This window comes from Trachemys scripta, chromosome 13, assembly GCF_013100865.1.
Source record: "Trachemys scripta elegans isolate TJP31775 chromosome 13, CAS_Tse_1.0, whole genome shotgun sequence".
Lineage (NCBI taxonomy): Eukaryota > Metazoa > Chordata > Testudines > Emydidae > Trachemys > Trachemys scripta.
This window is the reverse complement of record NC_048310.1, coordinates 23,499,778-23,518,048: the sequence shown is the minus strand read 5'-3', so window position 1 is coordinate 23,518,048 and position 18,271 is coordinate 23,499,778. Positions and strand designations below refer to the sequence as shown.

At 39.1% G+C, this 18,271-nt stretch overlaps 1 protein-coding gene across 5 annotated transcripts in view; it reads left to right on the top strand.

Moving 5' to 3' along the window:
• Positions 1–18,271, top strand: part of ZNF536 (zinc finger protein 536) — a 417,852-nt gene that overhangs the window by 229,022 nt on the left and 170,559 nt on the right. The gene's annotated exons all lie outside the window — the stretch shown is intronic.

Sequence of the window (18,271 nt, the reverse complement as noted above, 5' to 3'; positions counted from 1 at the left end):
ATTTTTCATTAATTTTTTAAAATACATGTAGTGATTGAGAAAGATAAGGCATAAAGACTGATAGCAAAGGCTCATGAAAATATCTCCTTATAAACTGCAAGTTTCAGCCATCTTTACGCATGTTGACTTGAAGCATATTTGTCATGTGGACTCATTGATAAGTTAGACTTCTTGTAAAGTACAGTACTCTTCAACAAGAGTAAAGGTGGCAGAATCTAGCCATGAGAGGGCTACAGCATGGGGGCCATCAGTGCAGTTATTCTCATGCTGTCAATGAGCGTTAGCCAGGTTATGAAGGACCCTCCTTTAGATGTGAAAATTTGGTTCTATCAAAATTCATTTCTTGATCTCTCAGTTGAGAGTACCAACAAGATTTCCTATCAGTGCTAGATGTAATAGCTTTTTGTTTATGTGGACACCTATCTACTAAGAATTAACCTTAGATCAGTCTATCAGTTTATATACTGTCAACTATCAAATATCAGATGATTAAAACATTTGATTACTACTGAGTTCTGCTTCATTTGAACCTGTGACCTGTACATGAAAAACAAACATTTGGACACATATCCAGTCTATAATTCTACTTTGACTGCTGTATTGTGAGACATATTAGAAAAGAAATATTTTCAATAAAGTTTGATAATATACAGCATTCACACCAAATAGTTTTATAAAGTATTAGAGGACTAGAGTGGTATTTAATGTAGAATCCCTATCTTTTATTTAATTTATTCTAATATATGTTGCTAAAATGTAGATCATATGCTGTTTTGGATCATAATTTTGGTTACAAAAATTGTAATAATCATAGGTGGATTATATCTGTGTCTTGTCATATAGATGAGAAAATGTGTTTCTATGCTATTTTTCCCTAAGGAGAAATTGAGGGATAAGGGGCATGAGTTGTGAGTAACATTGCAACATTTACGGTATGCTATACTGCAAGTTAGACAGCCGCAGGTGGCCCATGATAGCTGACTCGGGCTCGTGGGGTTTGGGCAAAGGGGCACTTTGCAATGTACATGTTCCGGGTCGGGCTGCAGCCTGAGGTCTGGGACCCTCCCATCTTGCAGGACCTTGAGCCTGGGCTTCAGCCTGAGCCCGAATGTCTACACTGAAATTAAACAGCCCATTAGCTACAAGCCCGAATCATCTGGTTTGGGCCAACCACGGGTTTTTAATTGCAGTGTAGACATACCCTTAGGTTTCACACTAAGGCATGGGGTAGAAATTACCTTAACAGAATGGATATTTACATTCTAACTTGAAAAAGTTTTGGTGAAAGAGTATCCAGATTGAAAGGAGTATCTTAAAAATCAGTTAGTATCTAGAGTAGATAAGTAACGCTTTAGCATGACTAAAAAACAGTCAGTTGAAAAGTTTTATGTAACAGAGGAGGAAACAGTTTATTGTTTCATGATCTAGTTCATCACCTAATGTAGCAGTACAGGCCACATCTTTGCTCTATGTTTTATTTATGGTCCTGTCTATGGCACTCATCAATGTAATATCCGAGTGCCTAAATCTTGCTCAGTAGCACCTTTCTATCATGGTTTAAAATAAACACACAACACTAGTCTCTTGGTCTCTTGGTTAAAGGCCTCTGGCTGCAAATTTATTAATAAAATTCATTATGATAGTAATATAAAATTATTAACTGTTACCCAGTGATAAGTCCCAGCAGTCCTACTTTAATTAAAGTATGCCAGCATGCCTATGGGCAACTCCATCCCTAGTCATCTATAGATGCTCTACTGTGAACTACAGATCTTTGTCCCACTGTGGCTAGGAGCCCTCATAATGTACCTGTGGCCATTATAAGACTAGTACCAGTAATATTACTGACATCGGTTTAGTCTCCCTCTCCCAATGTGTATCAGTCCTTCATATTGTCCCAAACACCCAGTATGCTGGGGTAGGCTGGCTAGTCCTAGGTAGCTTTCAAATATGTCAATTGCAAGCCAGTTTGTTAAGCACCACATTCAGCCTGGGCTGCCAGGCTGTTGGAGAGGACTCCCACTAGCACCCCCTGAAAAGGCCTGGAAACATATTCCCACAAGAGCAGTGGCTTGCATTCTCAGGATTTAAATTAGTCTATTCACTGTGTGATGTTACTTCTTGTAGAGTGTCTTAATTTAGCATAGAGATGAACCAAAATTAGAACCTTTAAATTGCAGGGGTAAATTTGGATTTAAATCAATATTTCTGAAGCCATCCTTACAGTTTTGTTTCTAGGTCAGAACCAAAATTGGAAAGGACTTGTTTTCTACTTCCAGTTCACAGGCAGTTTTGTGAGCACAGTCCAAGATGTTGAAATTTTCACAAGAATATGCCTGTCTCCTTATCTAGTTAATCCAAACTCTATCTAGCACCTCCTCACTGTGGTGCCATGGAGTGATATACTATTGCTAATATTGCTGCTATTGAAGATGTGGAAATCTTGCAAAGTCATTTGATCTCATGAAACTTCTGTCATTTGGTGCTGAAATTCCACAAGATGAGCTTGTCAAATTTCAGTGCCATCAGACCTGATCCCTACCGCTGAACCCTAGACCAAATCCTTGACATGCAATTTAACTAAATTGTGGCCATTTTGATAGGTGGAAGGGAGACAAATATAGTATTTTCAAGTCTGTATCTTTAAAGTCATGGTTATACTAGCAAGCTTATTTAACTTCCATCTCTCTCTCCCTCCCCTTTGGATTTTTCCCACCTTCCCTCCCTCATACCATTGCTGGTACAAGATGGTCTCCCCCGATGCAGCTGGGTCTTACCAGTCCTTTCACAGTTCCATTCCTCAGAGCAGAAGATTCAAGGCCTTCAAAGTAATGTAGGGGGAAGAGCTAGTGGGAAGAATTAATTGGACTCACTCTGTCTTCTCTTCTCACTAGCCATATAACAGTGGGGACAGAGGTCTGTGGCAAGCAGGCCTATGGGTTCAGACACAATTAAATAGAATCATGCTGGAGGCCAGGTTGTGCCAAATATCTGTCCTATTTGTTTCATTGCATATAATTTAATATTTGAAGTAAAACTTGACACACCTCTTCCCAGAGCTTATCACCCATTCTTTCCTCACACCATTGGTTTCAAGTTGTTTTGGGGCTGTAGGAGTTGCCTATACCCCGAGATATGGATGTGAGTCTTAAAGCGGCAGGTGCTTGTCTTTTAACTTGCAAGAAAAGGTTCCTTAAGGCTGCAGGTTCTAGTCTCTCACACCAAGAGATGGGTCTTTCCTGATTGCTATGTCCAAGAACTTCAGCAGCAAGCTATGACCTTTACAGCCATGGCAGATGAGCTTGTGAGAAACTTTCAGGCAGGTTATCAATACTGTCTGAAACATCAGGCAACACTCTTATACTGGCAGTGAAGTAGAAGAGACTAAGCCCAGGGGAGAGCACGTAGAAGGTAACTTTCAAATTCAAATGTCTATCTATATATGTAATTTAATTTTTCAAGATGATATTTTGCAAGCTTTAGTTCACGCTGTCAGCTGGACCCTTTTGAAAGCTAAAAAAACCAATACATGACTGAATTATTTATGAGACCAAGGTTGCTCCTGTGCATTCAGAGTAACGTTTTTTATAAAACTTTTAGCACTGGAGTTTGAAGAAATGATGGTGTTGTGAAAAGGCCCATGTGGCTAAGGGAGTTGGTGTTTGACCCTGTGCTGCTAGTCCTGATCAACCCATAGCTAGTGTTTGTTGTAGTTATTGAGAAGCTTGGATACCTAAAGCCTCTATTCCTCCTCCTGTCCCCCCAATTAAATGACAACTAAATAGCATTTGACCAGGCTGTGCAGGTGTTAAGTGAATTTGAGCAGTAGTTACAAGTGAAGCAGTATCACCCTAGGAAACTTGAAGAGATCCCGTAGTAAACCTTGGGGCATGGAATCTGTGCAGCCTGTTGAAAGTGACAGAAGACTGTCTTATCTAGTATTGAAGAAAACAATTGTTAACTTATCAACTCCAAGGAATTAGTGGGCTGGGGAGACTGACACTTCTTGTCATTGATGTGTTGCACCAAAGCTGTCTAGCGTAACAGAAATTCAAGGAATGCTGTAGTCCAAAAGAAGACAGCCAAGACAGCAAGGAAACTTGAGGCAGAATTATCCAGAAACATCAGAGGTTTGATAAGCCTAGCCATCAAGTCCACAAATACACAAGACTAGTTGGAAATTTGTAGCTGGTGAGATCAGAGACAAGATGAGTTCTATAGAAGTGAAGACACTAATAACAGCCAGAGGGCCAGGGCACACCCTGGCTTTCATATCTACAGATGGAGACCCAAAAGGCTTCAGGGCCACATTCCAACCCAGCACATGTAAAATAAGGCACAGGATTTAAATAGCTCTATTTCAGCATACTGACATGCATGGCCAAAGTCCAACTCTGACACATGCAAAATTAGTTTCAGGATTGTTCCAGCCTACTGAAAGCCCATGCCTAAACCAATGCCACAAGCTCAGCTGAACCAGAGGATGGCCTGTTCAAAATAGTATTCTTACTACCCATTGACAGCATACACCATAGAAGTTCAAATGATGTTCATGTATTGTCATATCAAGGTGTTGTAAGATTACTATAGATAGACCAGCTAATATGTCACCTTTTGTATTTTTATTGTCCAGGTATAGCGTGCTGCTATATTATTATTATTGCATACTAAGACTACTATACCAAATTAGGCGAAAGGTTCAGCTACCAATGTACCTACTGAGTTACATAGTTAATATAATAATATAATAAGCCCATTTATATGTATATATAAGTTAAAAGGTATCCTAGATTTTTATTACATTTTTGTTTTTTCCTAACTGGGTTTACATAGAGGAGTCTGTGACATTTTTAAAGTTTTAGCTGACATGTTATTTCATTAAAACAATGTGTAAAAGTTTTGATTACTTCAGGTATGTGAAGTGTTGTGCTGGATGCCACTCTAGTATAAAATAATAGTGAAACTTCTATAATAATACCTGGCTCTCAGGGACCTATTCGCAACTCTGTATTGTTTTTTGAGCAAATTTGGCCATGTTCTTGGATCTGACATGGAGACAGGAAAAATCAATAGTTTGAGCTTTTGAATCAATAGTTTTAGTTTGTTTGAATCCAGAAATCGAAAGTGAAAATCAAGCGATGCAAACCCACATTAAGTGCTACTATGGTTAATCAGGAAAAGATTTTCAAAGCCTCTGAAAATCAGCAGGAGTTGGGCTCCCATTTATGCCTATGAAAATCTTCCCATCAGAGACTACAGTCATGGGCACAGTGTAGAACCTGAACAGAAAAAAGAGAGGGACCAGAAAAGGGATTCACACAACCCCCTGCCACCTGAATCCACCATGTTTCTTATAGTTTACTTACCACTGACTTGGGATCTCTATTTCATCCAAATATCCACACCCTGAAGCCTGCCTGCTGTGCCACATTGAGGTGCATGTGCAGCTCAGTAACTAGACTGAGGTCAGAATAAGGTCCATAACCCTTCCTCCTTTACCTTATTTCCAGAATACACAGAGATACTGTGGAAAGAAATGTGGAAGAATCAAGGTGAGTATGGATGAGGGAAGGCAATATATGCATAGAACTCCAGTTACTTGTTGTTTTAGTTGATTTGTTAGTAACCTCATTTTCTCCTTCATGAAGCTGCCTCCACAGATCTTCACTTTTGGAGATTAATCAGCAGTAGCAATCCATCCCAGGAGTAGGAAATCAGGATTATTTAATTAAAGAGGGACTGTAAGGCAGCTATCCCAAATTTGGTATCTGAGCTAGTCTTGGCTTCAAGAGAGCAATGCTGGGTAAAGTGTTTATCAGACTCCATGTTGCAAATCTCAGAGATGGGAATAGGATGCAGACAGGCTGTAGAAGCTGCTGTCACCCTAGTGGTATGTTTTTAAGGCCATCTGGTACCTGAACACCTGCCTGAAAATAACACATCTAAAAACAAAAGATGATCCATTTGGATTGCTTCTGCACTGAGTTAGATTCCCTCATTAGAATTTTCTCCAAATGTAATAAACAATCTGGACGGAGTGTGGAAAGACCTTGTCCTATCCAGGCAATAATTGAGCTCCCCTTTCACATTCAGCTGGTAGATCAAAGCTGACACGGGTGAGTCAAGAATTTGGGTAAGAAAAGATAGACTGACTCACATGAAAATCAGAGACTGCTTTAGACAAGAACTTCAGGTGAGGATGACACATATCCTACCCTTGATTAAAAATACATGCAAGGGGAACGGACTAGGAAATCTTGGAGTTCACTTACATGTTTTACAGAGGTAACAACCAAGGAGGTAAATTTCAAGGTTTGTAAGGGTAAAGGACGATGGTGAAAATAGCAAATGAAAAGTCCCAGAAAAGATTGAAAAAGCCAGATTTAAATCCCACACATTGGTTGGACTTTGCACCAAAAAGTAAGAAATTGGTTCAGTGGTGGATCAGTAAAAATGGATGCTTTATGCACAGGGAGGTAATAAGGAGAAATAGACACTCAGAAATGTACTTTCAAAGAAAGAGAGAAAAAAGCCAGTGCTCATCACTGAAAGTAGATACACTCACATGCAAGATAGCAAACAAAAATGAGGCCCAGGCCCTGACTGGAAACCTAAATGATAAAGCATCCACTTTTTAATGCATCCACTTTTCCTGTGGAAGACTTATAGGAGTCTAATGGGACTTCATGATCATTTGGCAAATCCAAGGATTTAGCATTTTGGGGGCCTATGATCCATGCAGACAAATTAAGCAAAGTGGGATCTGGATTAAAACACACACAAAAAATGCCACTGAGAGAAAAGATCAGACAGAAACAGCATGTTTCCTCAGCCAAAGCCTGGAGACTGGAGTAGCAGAACTGAACTGTTCATGCAAGAGTTGGATGGATCAAGTGTGCTGACTTCTGTCTCACCTTTTGAAGGATTCCAGAAAGTAGAATCAAAGGAGGGAATGCATACAGGAAGTCTTGTCCCGTACTAGAGGAGAACTCACCTGACAGAGCCCTTTGGTCTGTGTCTGGACAAGTACAGAAGTAATAGCACTGGGCAAAAGTAGGTTTGGGGGCACTCAGAAATTGATCTGGTTCCTTTGAATGAAATAGCCTGCCAAATCATTTTTCCCTGGTAGATCTGATATATAGATCTCAGAAGAATATGATGAATCACTTCCAGACAGCTGTAGGAGGAACAGATTCCTCCTTTGTACTGTAATTCAGGTAGTACAATGCAGCAGATCTGTCAGTTAGCACTGGTACTACCCAGCCCTTAGTGAGCAGAAGGGAGGTCGCTAGGCTTAGATGTACATCACTCAGGCCTCTACTTGCTCCTCCCTGCTTCTCTGTCCTCCTTTACCTACCTCATAGTATTTGGGTAACCCCCTCAATTCCCATATGCTGTGTAAGTGTCAGCCTGACTCTCCATTGTTAACGTAGCACCATTGCTGCTGCCCCAGGCATACCCTTAATGTGGTTCTAAAGTAGCAGCAATGAAGATAAACCGCCATATGTTGTTTATAAAAATATCTTATATGTATATAGCATCATGCTGCTGTGCTCCCAAAAGCTAAAAGTCTTTAACAAAAAAATTAAAAAGCCACATTTTATCATCACACAGTTGGCTGGAACCCAAGTCATGCTTTGGAAGTTGAGCTACATATGGATCAGGGAAGGAAGATAGGGAAACAGTAGAAGCGTGAAGGAGGTAGACTGAGAGGGAAGGGATAGGAGAGAACAGGAGAGGAGATGAAAGGAGGGTGAGCTGAAATCAGTGCCCATAATAAGTTAAATGGATCTTCCAAAAACCCTTTTCTCCCCAAGAGTGTCAGTTTTGGCAGCTCAGGCCTTTAAGCAAAATAAGAAAACCCAATATTTAACACTCTTAAAGACATGGTCTGCCCATCTCCAACTTCTGTTGACTTTAGTGGTGGACTGTCTGTAGAGATCTGAGGGCACAACTTGCCCCTTATACTTACATATATTAACTTAGTTAAAAAAATAATTAATACCATTTTATATACTGGATCTCTAATGTGTTGTAGAAAGGTGTGGTTTGGCTGCTGAAGAGCCATGGTAGTCTTCTTTGAGAGATCATTTACATGTATTCAGAAACCTCCTCAGGAAACCTTTTCTGCTTCATTCAGATTGCAGTTTTTATGTAAGCCAATAGATCATTATTTGCAATAAATCATTAAGGGCCAGATCCAATCCCAATGAAGTTAATGGACAATTTCCACTCGACTTCAAAGAGAACTGGATGTAAGATAAGGATTTTTATAATCATCCAGGCCCTGATTTTCCAAAGGGATTGCCTGCACACACTCCTCCTTTACTCCAGTGGGACTTTGTGTAGCAGATCCCAGCGTCTGCAAGATAGAGGGCCATAGACTTGACTTGGCTGGGACCACAGCTGCATATAAAATTAAGCATGTATATGAATGTTTGCAGGATTGGTGCTTTCACTGTAAGCTTCTTGGGGCAGGGACAGTATCAGTGAGCATAGTATCAGTGATGAACAAAAACTAAATACTAAAAATGAACTATGCAGTTCATCAATTAGATTAATGATCAATATGCATTTCATACAATATTTAGTTTTAAATAAGTCTAAAATCATACATAACAGTACTATGCTGTAATTGCTGATCATGTATCTCTTTGTTCCAGACACTTTTCTAAAAGAGTATGTATTATGTATGATGTGACCTTCAAATGTCATGAATGCATTGTGCAATAAACTGTCAATATTTGTGGTTATAAGGTACTAGATGACTTTTACAATAATTGGAACAGCTATATTAAAAGCTTGGATCACTCAGCTGGTTAAAGAGAAAGACACAGGCCAATGTTCATCTGGGACTTTCCTTCTGCCAGCTATTAAATGAAAGATATTGCAAGGTGCTTAAGATGTCTTCTTTGTTTGAAAAAGAATATGGCAAAAAAAAGTCTCTGGGGAAAATGTTATTTCTAAATAATCATTTTTCCTTTCAATGTGCATAATTTTCAGACTAAACTGAGCTCCATAAGTTAATGGCAAGTGACCAAGCTTATTTTTTTTAAACATTACAACTTGTTTTCTGTGTCTTTTTTTACAGAATTCTTCAAACAAATCAGACAGCCTAAAAGATGTATTTTAAAATTACTTTTGAGGTGTTCAAATTATTTTTAAAAGGTTTTAAAAGCTACAGACTTTTCTAAAAAATAAAATACCTACCAAAAAATCTCTTGGGAATTTGTGACTTAAAGCAGAAAAAAACCTCTCTAGTTTTAAGTTGCTTATTTAAAAGTGTGGTTAGGTGTAAATTACAAATAGGGTAAGAAATATAATAATAATTGGGATGTAAGCTGCTTATCAAATATTTGCATTGCTGTAGAGTATTTATTTATACTGATGCTTAAGGTAGGGCCTACAAAACCCTCCTCAGAAAGCATAGTGTAGTGAAAAATACCATATTATATCAATGAATTGCATAAATTAAATACTATGGTGTGATGTATTTTTGGACGATGGGCTATGAAAACAAAATTTTCAGCTACTCAGAATACCAGTAAACATGTCTGCTGCCTTCAAAGTCAGTAGTTGTTGCTTTACCAGTTACTGACAAATTGCTTAGAACATTTCCGACTCCCTTTCCCTCATGCATGAGATAACACATAGATAGCTCATTCCAGCCTGAGGTATTGGCTATGATAGGCTTATGATCACTTGAGGTATATTGTGACTCTTCCCTCTCATAAATAGGCCTTAACATTTTAGCTCACCAGTTTGAATTTTCAAAACTAGTGTACCTACTCGTGCACTCATTGATAACGCATATACACTAGCTGTAAGTGCCTTTCATTTGCCCATTCAAAGGACTAGCAGGGAAGTCTGATGTCACAAGTAGTATACTTTTTATTTATCAGCTGAACCTTTGGTATAGTCTTCATTCGTAATAATACAAACAGAATTTGGCTGTTGCTTTCTCACTGGCCTCCTTTCCAGTTCTTCTCTAAAATAGCTCTCTGTTTAAACAAATTCTTTGCCAATTCATATTAATGCATAACAGTTTAAGATTACCATATATAGTCATTATAAAACCTAAATCCTTGATGTAACAATAGAGGCATCAAGTTGTCACTGACCTAAAGTTACCAGAGACCAAAATACAGTTAGTTTTTCAGTAATATTAGAATCCTTCATTTTAAGCCATGAAGTTCACTAACAAAAAGTTCAAGCATTTGTGATGATTATAGGGGTTTAGTTTCAAAATATAAGCGCTGGTCCAGATTGTACTCTCAGTCACATTTGTGCAGCTTTATTGAAGTCAGTTGGGTTGTACAGGTATAACTGAGGGCAGAACTGGGTCCACTGAACATAAAATGAAAAAAAAAGTTTCCGCTGAAGTTTATATATTTCATAATTTTGAAAATTATTCAAGCTAACTCCAAAGTATAGACAGAATAAGAAAAAAATGATGCTTTCCCAGAAATGGAGTATTCTGTGGTATTTCTCAAGGTGAGAAATGATTTAAGTGCAGGCAGACCTGCAAGCCAAAACAACGGTGGCAGGTTTTTAGCATCTACTAAATTGCTGCTTCACTTCAGATTCAGAATATAGTATCTCCTGGTCAGAGAGCTACACGCATACTGTGTGGATCAGACTGGGTAGTTTTATAGATATTTTAAAAATTACAGTGATCCTAACACTTCATGTTGTGCCATATTTCATTAAGTTTTACAGGCAGTTCTAAAGAACTGCAAGTATTTTAAATTTCAGAAATATATGAAAACATGGGATTATGTGGAGCTTTAAAGATTTTTGACCATATTTTCAAAGGGACCTCCAATACAGTCTGGAAAATGTGTGTGTGCAAATGCATACTTGAGTGTGATTACCTATTTTGTGTGTGATTGCCTCTCCCATGTGATTACCTATTTGTGGCTAATTTGGCTATCCTTTTGTCACCAAGACTCCAACTGCCTTCAGTGGGAGTTTAGCCTGCAAAAGGACTGCAATTTAGCTCCTTTGTACATGAAAGTGCCTCTTCGTGTATGTGCGAGTAGAGGGTTTCACAGTGCAAACAAATACTTTGTAAATTTTACAGGGTACATTTGTATCTTTGACAATTTGGGTTCTAGGGTGGGTGAAGTAAATCCTACCTACCTAACTACTATATGTTTTTATTTTTAGAAAATTAGTGCATTCTTTCTAGTCGTATTTATTGAAACACTACATAAAGTAGGCCACACAGCACTGATTTTGAGATCTTGAGGAAAATGTACACAATTTTCAAAGAAATCTTGTTTGAGTGATTGTCCATATGGATTCCACTTCTGGTGCACATGACCCCATGCATGTGAAAGAGGTTTCTTTTTGGCCAGCAGTGTGCACTGGTAACTCCGCCCTGGATGTCCTCACATCCCCCACACCCATGGACATAACTGGCAAAGCGAGTCCAACCATCCTTAACTTCCTTCTTCCTGCCTGTGGCAGTTTGACAGAACTCCTACAGTGTCCCCCTGCTCCTCTGCACACTGTGTAATCATCTGCTAATGTAGACATAGCCTAATGACTTGTCCAAGGTCAGGCAGGAAATCTGATTGAATAAAAATCTGAACCTGGGTCTCCTCTGTCCCAGTCTAGCTTTATAATCACTGGACCATCCTTTGTCTCTCATGTCTCTATCTCAGCTCATGCCTCTAGCTGAAAAGCAGCTCATAGCCCAGATTGGCTCATCACTGAGTAATCACAGTACCACCTGAGACTGTGGTCCACACTTCCCTCAATACCAACTCCTCAGTACTGATGTTTCTGGTACCAGTAAGCTCTGTGGTTGCAACTCTGACATTGACCTCCATGGTGCAGATGTTTCCTGCACCAACTTTCCCAGTACCAAAGACATTCATCATACAGTCGTAGTCAGCCCTGCTGTCCTCATCTGCTGTTGTAAACTACGCTGCTAGAAGTGCTACTGCCTCAATACCACTTACTAATACTACCTCGGTACTGATGAGCTCTCCTGTTTAGGTTGCTGGTGTGGTTTGAGAGTGCCCTAGGACACTAGACAGGGAGTCCCCCCTTGGAAGAATTAGATGCTTTTCTTCCTCCTCTTCCAAGAATAGCAGGGAGATTTCCCCCACCAGACCCCTCCCTCTTCCTCTTATGAGCCATATCGGTCTGATAAAGAATCTTGGGATCACTCTTACAAACACAGATCTTAGGGATTTCATGGGGAACATTTACTTCTGTTTCCATCCCGTTGGCCTCCAGCCCCTACAATGTTCAGTCTTGGGTCATTTGGAGCTTCTTGTGATAAGCAACCAGTTAGGAAATCTTCCTGCTCTCACCCCCACAAATCATCGTAGGTCTACTCAAGAGGTTCAGGAGGTACAGTGTCATAGTCTGCACCAGCAGGAACATGACAGCAAGAAAGATGATGGAAGATCAATTGATTCCAACAGCAATATCTTCCCCCACATCCAATGAGGGAGTCTTCCTTTCTACTCCTTGTCTGCTGGATAGTTTTAGGACCTTTCCCGACCTCTAACAGAGCATGATCCCAGTGAAGGTAATGCAAGAAAAATCTCACAAATTACTAGAGATTCTGCACTCCTTCATGCCTGTCAGTGAGGACTTGTTGGAACACCAGCATCCAGGGTACCCCTGTTCAATAAAGCTAAGAGGCATTGTCAAGTTCCTTTTAAGGGATTTGAATATTTCTTCATCCACTCAGTCCTGGGCTCAAATGTGGTAGTGGTGCAAAAAGGTCCAAAAATTGATAGAAAGAGTTGGTAGAAAGATCTACCACATTGCTAGCCTCTAGATGTGCATTTTGAATGATCTGATGCAACTATCTAAACTGGGTCATGTTGTCACAGTCCATAGAGAAGATTCCATGGGAGCATAGGGAGGAGCTAAAATCTCAAGTGTCTGAAGGACAAATAGAAGCCTGAATATCTCTGCAGGCTGCTCTAGACACATCTGAGATGGCAGCATGTTCAGTGGCCACTTTCACTGTGATGCAAAGGACTTCATGGCTTCATTCTTGTGGACTACTCAAGTTGTTCCAAATCATCATTGAGAGCGTCCCATTGGAAGGTTATGAACTGTTTAATACGTGAACAGATGAAGTCCTGTATTCATTTAAAGGATCTGAGAACTGCTCTTCACTCCTTGAGTGCATACACTCCAGCCACAAGGAGAAAGCAGGCCAAAACTTAAAGCCTCATCAGACAGAGGCCCTCTACCTCGTATTACTATAGTATTTACTAATATACTACTCGTATATTACTATACTATTACTACGTATATACTATATATCCTGTATATATAACACACAGACAGTTGGAACCATTGAGAAAGAAACAGAACTTCGATCACAGGCAGCCCTCTGCCTCATCCTCCTCTGCTTCACACTTTGCATCTACCTTTAATAAGTTTAATGCCATTTTTGAGAGCCAATCAGAACCATGTGAGGATCTATATCCTGTTTCCCCTGCTTTTGTCAACCACCATTTTTATTTTTAGGAGGCCTGGACCCAGATCTCCTTGGACCAGTGGGTCCTGGAAAGTATAAACAAGGGAAGTTCCAGCCAATTCCAGTCCCTTCGTCCTCTCCACACTCTCCTTCCCTGTCCTATTTTAGGGACCCCTCTCACAAGACACTGTTAAAACAGGAGGTAGATTCCCTTCTGCAACTCAGAGCAATGGAAGAGATGCCCCTGGAATTCAGAGGCATGGGGATCTACTCCCATTGCTTTTTTAATCTCAAAGAAAAAGGAGGGCTGGCATCTGATTCTAGAGTTGAGATGCTTCAACAGATTCATCCATCATTTCAAGTTCGGGATGGTAGCCCTGGCCTCAGCTATGCCCTTATTAGATCCTCAAGATTGATTCAGTGGTCTCTGCCTTCAGGATGTTATTCCCATCTGTCCATAGATCCAGCACATAGAAAATACCTCAGATTCATAGTAGGGGACTCTTACTACCTTGAGTCTCTCCATGGCACCAAAAATATTCTCTCATTGCCTACTGGTCATCACAACCCACTTAAGAAGATATGGCATTCAGGTATACCCATACCTGGATGACTGCTGATCTGGGGAAAATCTCACCAGCAAGTGACCAGGTTGATTCTCATGATATTAGGGCTCTTTACCACAGTGGAGCTCAAGATCAATAGAGAAAAAGCCACACTTTTGGTAACCAAAGTATAGAATTCATACATGCTTTTACCCAGCACTATTCCATAGCTGAGGCTTTAAGATCAGATGCCTGCTTTGGTAGAGCTGTCCTGCAATCCTTGTTTAAATAGGACTCCTAGCACCTCCTGTCCAACTATGAGGTGATTATTAGTGGAAGTAGAGTCCATCTGGACAATCACTCAAAGAAGAAAGAATGGTTACTTACTCTGCAGTAACTGGTTTTTCGAGACATGTTGTCCACATGGATTTCATAACCCACCCTCCTTCCTCACTTCTATGGAGTCCTATAGCTACAGGATTCTGAATTGGCGAAGGAACTGAGGGACGGTTGGGTCCTCTCTGTCCTTTATGTTCTTGAGTGGAAAATATCCATGGCACAGGCATGGCCCTAATGGACAGTCCTAACCAAAAAAATCGGATCTCATGTGCATTGGGCACATGCGCACCAGAAATGGAATCCATGTGGACACCACATCATGAAGAACCACAGTTATTGTAAGTACCATTCTTTTTCCTCTTTTTTTTTTTTTTTGGTCCTTGGAATTGATCACCTCAGAGACTTTCTCCCCCACCCCCCAAATCCTGATTAAATCACAAGTGGAATAGATTTGGTAGGACTAATCCTAGTTCCTATATGTCCATAGTGAAACCTTTCACAGATTGCTGGCACAGCTCAGTACAGCTGGCAAGTTTCCCACCAGTGAAATAGTTTGGGGATGGATGGGGGCAAGTTGCAAGTCAGTGTTGCAGAGCCATGTGGAGAAGCTTTACCTGTGCCTATATCCATTATTGTTAGCTTACTGTTACTGCTGCTAGCCCCCCTCATATTTATGACTATAGTTCTCTTATCTTACAGATCATACATGTAAGCTAATTTTTTCTTAACCCTCTATTGGTTGTTTTAAGCCAATGAATGTAACTTATCAGATATTGAGTCAAATGGAACTTAAGAACATGCTTTTAATTAGCATCTGTATAAGAAGAATGGGAATGGTTTTCTAACTCAGGTCCTAGTGAGAGGAGAGATGTGAGGTAGGGTCTGAAAGGGACAGACAGCAACCATGAACATACATTTTCATTGACTGAAGTAAAAAGAGTTAGATGCAATTCAGGTAGCAGTGACCTCCAGCACTTTGGTGGGATCTGTAAGCAGAAAACTTAAGAACATAAGAATGGCCATACTGGGTCAGACCAAAGGTCCATCCAGCCCAGTATCCTGCCTTCCAACAGTGGCCAATGCCAGGTGCCCCAGAGGGAGTGAACCTAAAAGGTAATGATCAAGTGATCTCTCTCCTGCCATCCATCTCCACCGTCTGACAAACAGAGGCTAGGGACACCATTCCTTACCCATCCTGGCTAATAGCCATTAATGGACTTAACCTCCATGAATGTATCCATTTCTCTTTTAAACCCTGTTATAGTCCTAGCCTTCACAACCTCCTCAGGCAAGGAGTGAAGAAGAACTTCCTTTTATTTGTTTTAAACCTTCTGCCCATTAATTTCATTTGGTGGCCCCTAGTTCTTATATTATGGGAACAGGTAAATAACTTTTCCTTATTCACTTTCTCCATATCACTCATGATTTTATATACCTCTATCAGAATTGAAAAGAGAAACCCTCAACACAGCTTTAAAGTCTTGGGAATGTGTTCACTGTGGGAAGAAAATATTCTTATAGGTAAGGCCCTGTTGGAGTAAAGCCTTTAGCGCTATCTACTGTATGTCTACTTAAATTAAAGGAAACTCTTTAGACCACCCACATCTTTCTCTGCTTCATTGTTGTTTTCAGTTTGCTTTTTCAGAGGGATTAGTGCTAGAGTAAACTCCATAGCCTCACAGCCTCAAAAAATTCAGTTCTGTGTAAAGTGAAAATTAGACTCTTAAATCTGCAAAGTGAGCTGTTTATCTTACAAATTTATTCTTTTTTATTGGGCCACACATATTCTAGATAAAATGATAAAAGGGAAATAGATAACAGACCATCATTTACAGTGACATATAGCAAAACATAACTAGTACTCTTATTCTGTAAATTCATCCTGAGTGGCTTGTTAACTTTATCTATATATTTATCTATAGTGTTCACAAAGTGTTTATTGATCAGTTGAGAGTTTTTCTTTTCATTGTCATCATACTTACAGTATTTTGCACTTCACAATCTCAGAAATGCTTTTCTCTAAAGTAGTTTTGGACCTTATCATATAAAACTCTTTTGTTGAACACTGTACAAACAAACAGTGGAAAATCAGAATTCCTTGGGCAATTCGGAAATATAGGTTTGCACCTATCTATGTGTGCCTTGATCTTGAAAGACAGCATATACCCTGAATTATGTTACATTTAAATACTTGTGAATAATTCAAAATGACAGTTACTGGCCTTCTACTTAAATATTGTGTTTTAACTCTGCAATATTTCAAGTAGAACGAAGAACTTTCAGCGAATATAGTCAGGCATGTATTGGTTTTAGAAAGCTATGCTTTTTCACCTTTTAAAAAGTGACCATTACAAGGCCGAGTGCAAGTATATGGCAAAGCATAGTCTTGGTGTCTTTTTTTACAGATGTTTCAGCCATAGAAATATTTGCATTTCCATAAAGAAACGATTCTTCTATTTAATATGGTACAGAGGAAAGCTAGCTGGGAGTTTAGAACTTTAGATTTCTGTTACTAATTATTAGATTTTTATATTGTTTGCAGCTTTCTTAGGTAAGAGCATTTTGTTGTTGCAATTAAAAATATGACTCTTAAGGCTTTTCTGGATTCACAAGTTCACACATAGCTCTATCTGTTCTGTCAGTCTCACTCGTGTTTTCATCACTCCCCAACCTTCATCAAAATAGTGACAGTATCCATTATATGATATTTGCTTAAAATTTCTACTGTTACCTTGTTCAGTAATGCAGTATTGGGGTCTGTGCTACTGAATGTTTTTCTTAAGCCAAATGTTAAATACTTTTTGTTATGTCCTATCATTTCTGAATAAAAGACAACTCCGTGTAAATTGCATTCCATCTTCTGATAGCTTTGGTTACACAGCAAAAAGCTGAGGATGGAACAATTTTAATCAATACTTTATGGGCAAAATTATCAAGGCTGTGCACAAAGTTTTAACTATATGTTTCCTGTTAATATCAATGGGAGCTGCACAGCTGAACCTCTGCACACAACTCTCAGATTGTACCTATGTGTAGTCTGCCCCTGTAGTATAACAATATAGTAATTCCATTTCAAAATTTCTACATTTGCCATCCTACTTTCTCTGCTTTTGTACTGATGCATGTATGTCACATATTACATGGGAAATCTTCATAAATACAAAGTGAAATTTGAGATATAAGATTGGTTTTAATAATCACCTTTTAAAAATACCCTACCTTTTTTGTAATTTTCCTGTCAGTCTTATGCCTAAACTGTAACTCACTTTGTTCATATCCTGCTTGAAACATATTCCCAATAGCCATATTGTTCAAAATGCATGAGAAAATAACATCTTTTTTTAATTAGAAGATCTAAATGGTGTCATATTAGACACAGCAGCTATTGCAGTAAGATGTACAGTGAGCGTGCCCCCATATATGAAAATGTAGAGGAGAGTGGAAGAGAAAGTTCCCCTCACCTGGCCTGTTTTTTCATTGGCTTTCCCTGATATTAAGCCAGTCACTATGCCTTGTGCAGCCTAATGCCAGTGATGGAATACTGTGTTAGAAAGGTGGCATTATCTGTTCCAATTTGTATGCAGAAAGGGAGGCAGTGTCACTTCTTCAATCTTCCCCAATATCTTCACAACTGTATTGTTGTTGTTTTTTAATTTTTTAATATAATTAATTAAAACTTTTTCATATTAACATGCTCAACTTTTCAATAATAATTATAAATTAACCATATTTAACAAAACAACTTTTTGAAACTTTTTGGGAAAAAATTAATAGGAACTAAGCAAAAGAAGAAATCAAACCAGCTGCTGACCCAGCTGTTTCCTTTCTTGTATAATTCAGTTCAATATAAAGGTACCATATGCTGTTTAAAGTGACGTTAGGAAAGATGAAATAATTTAAGAGAATAACAAGAAAATACATGAATTGTCAG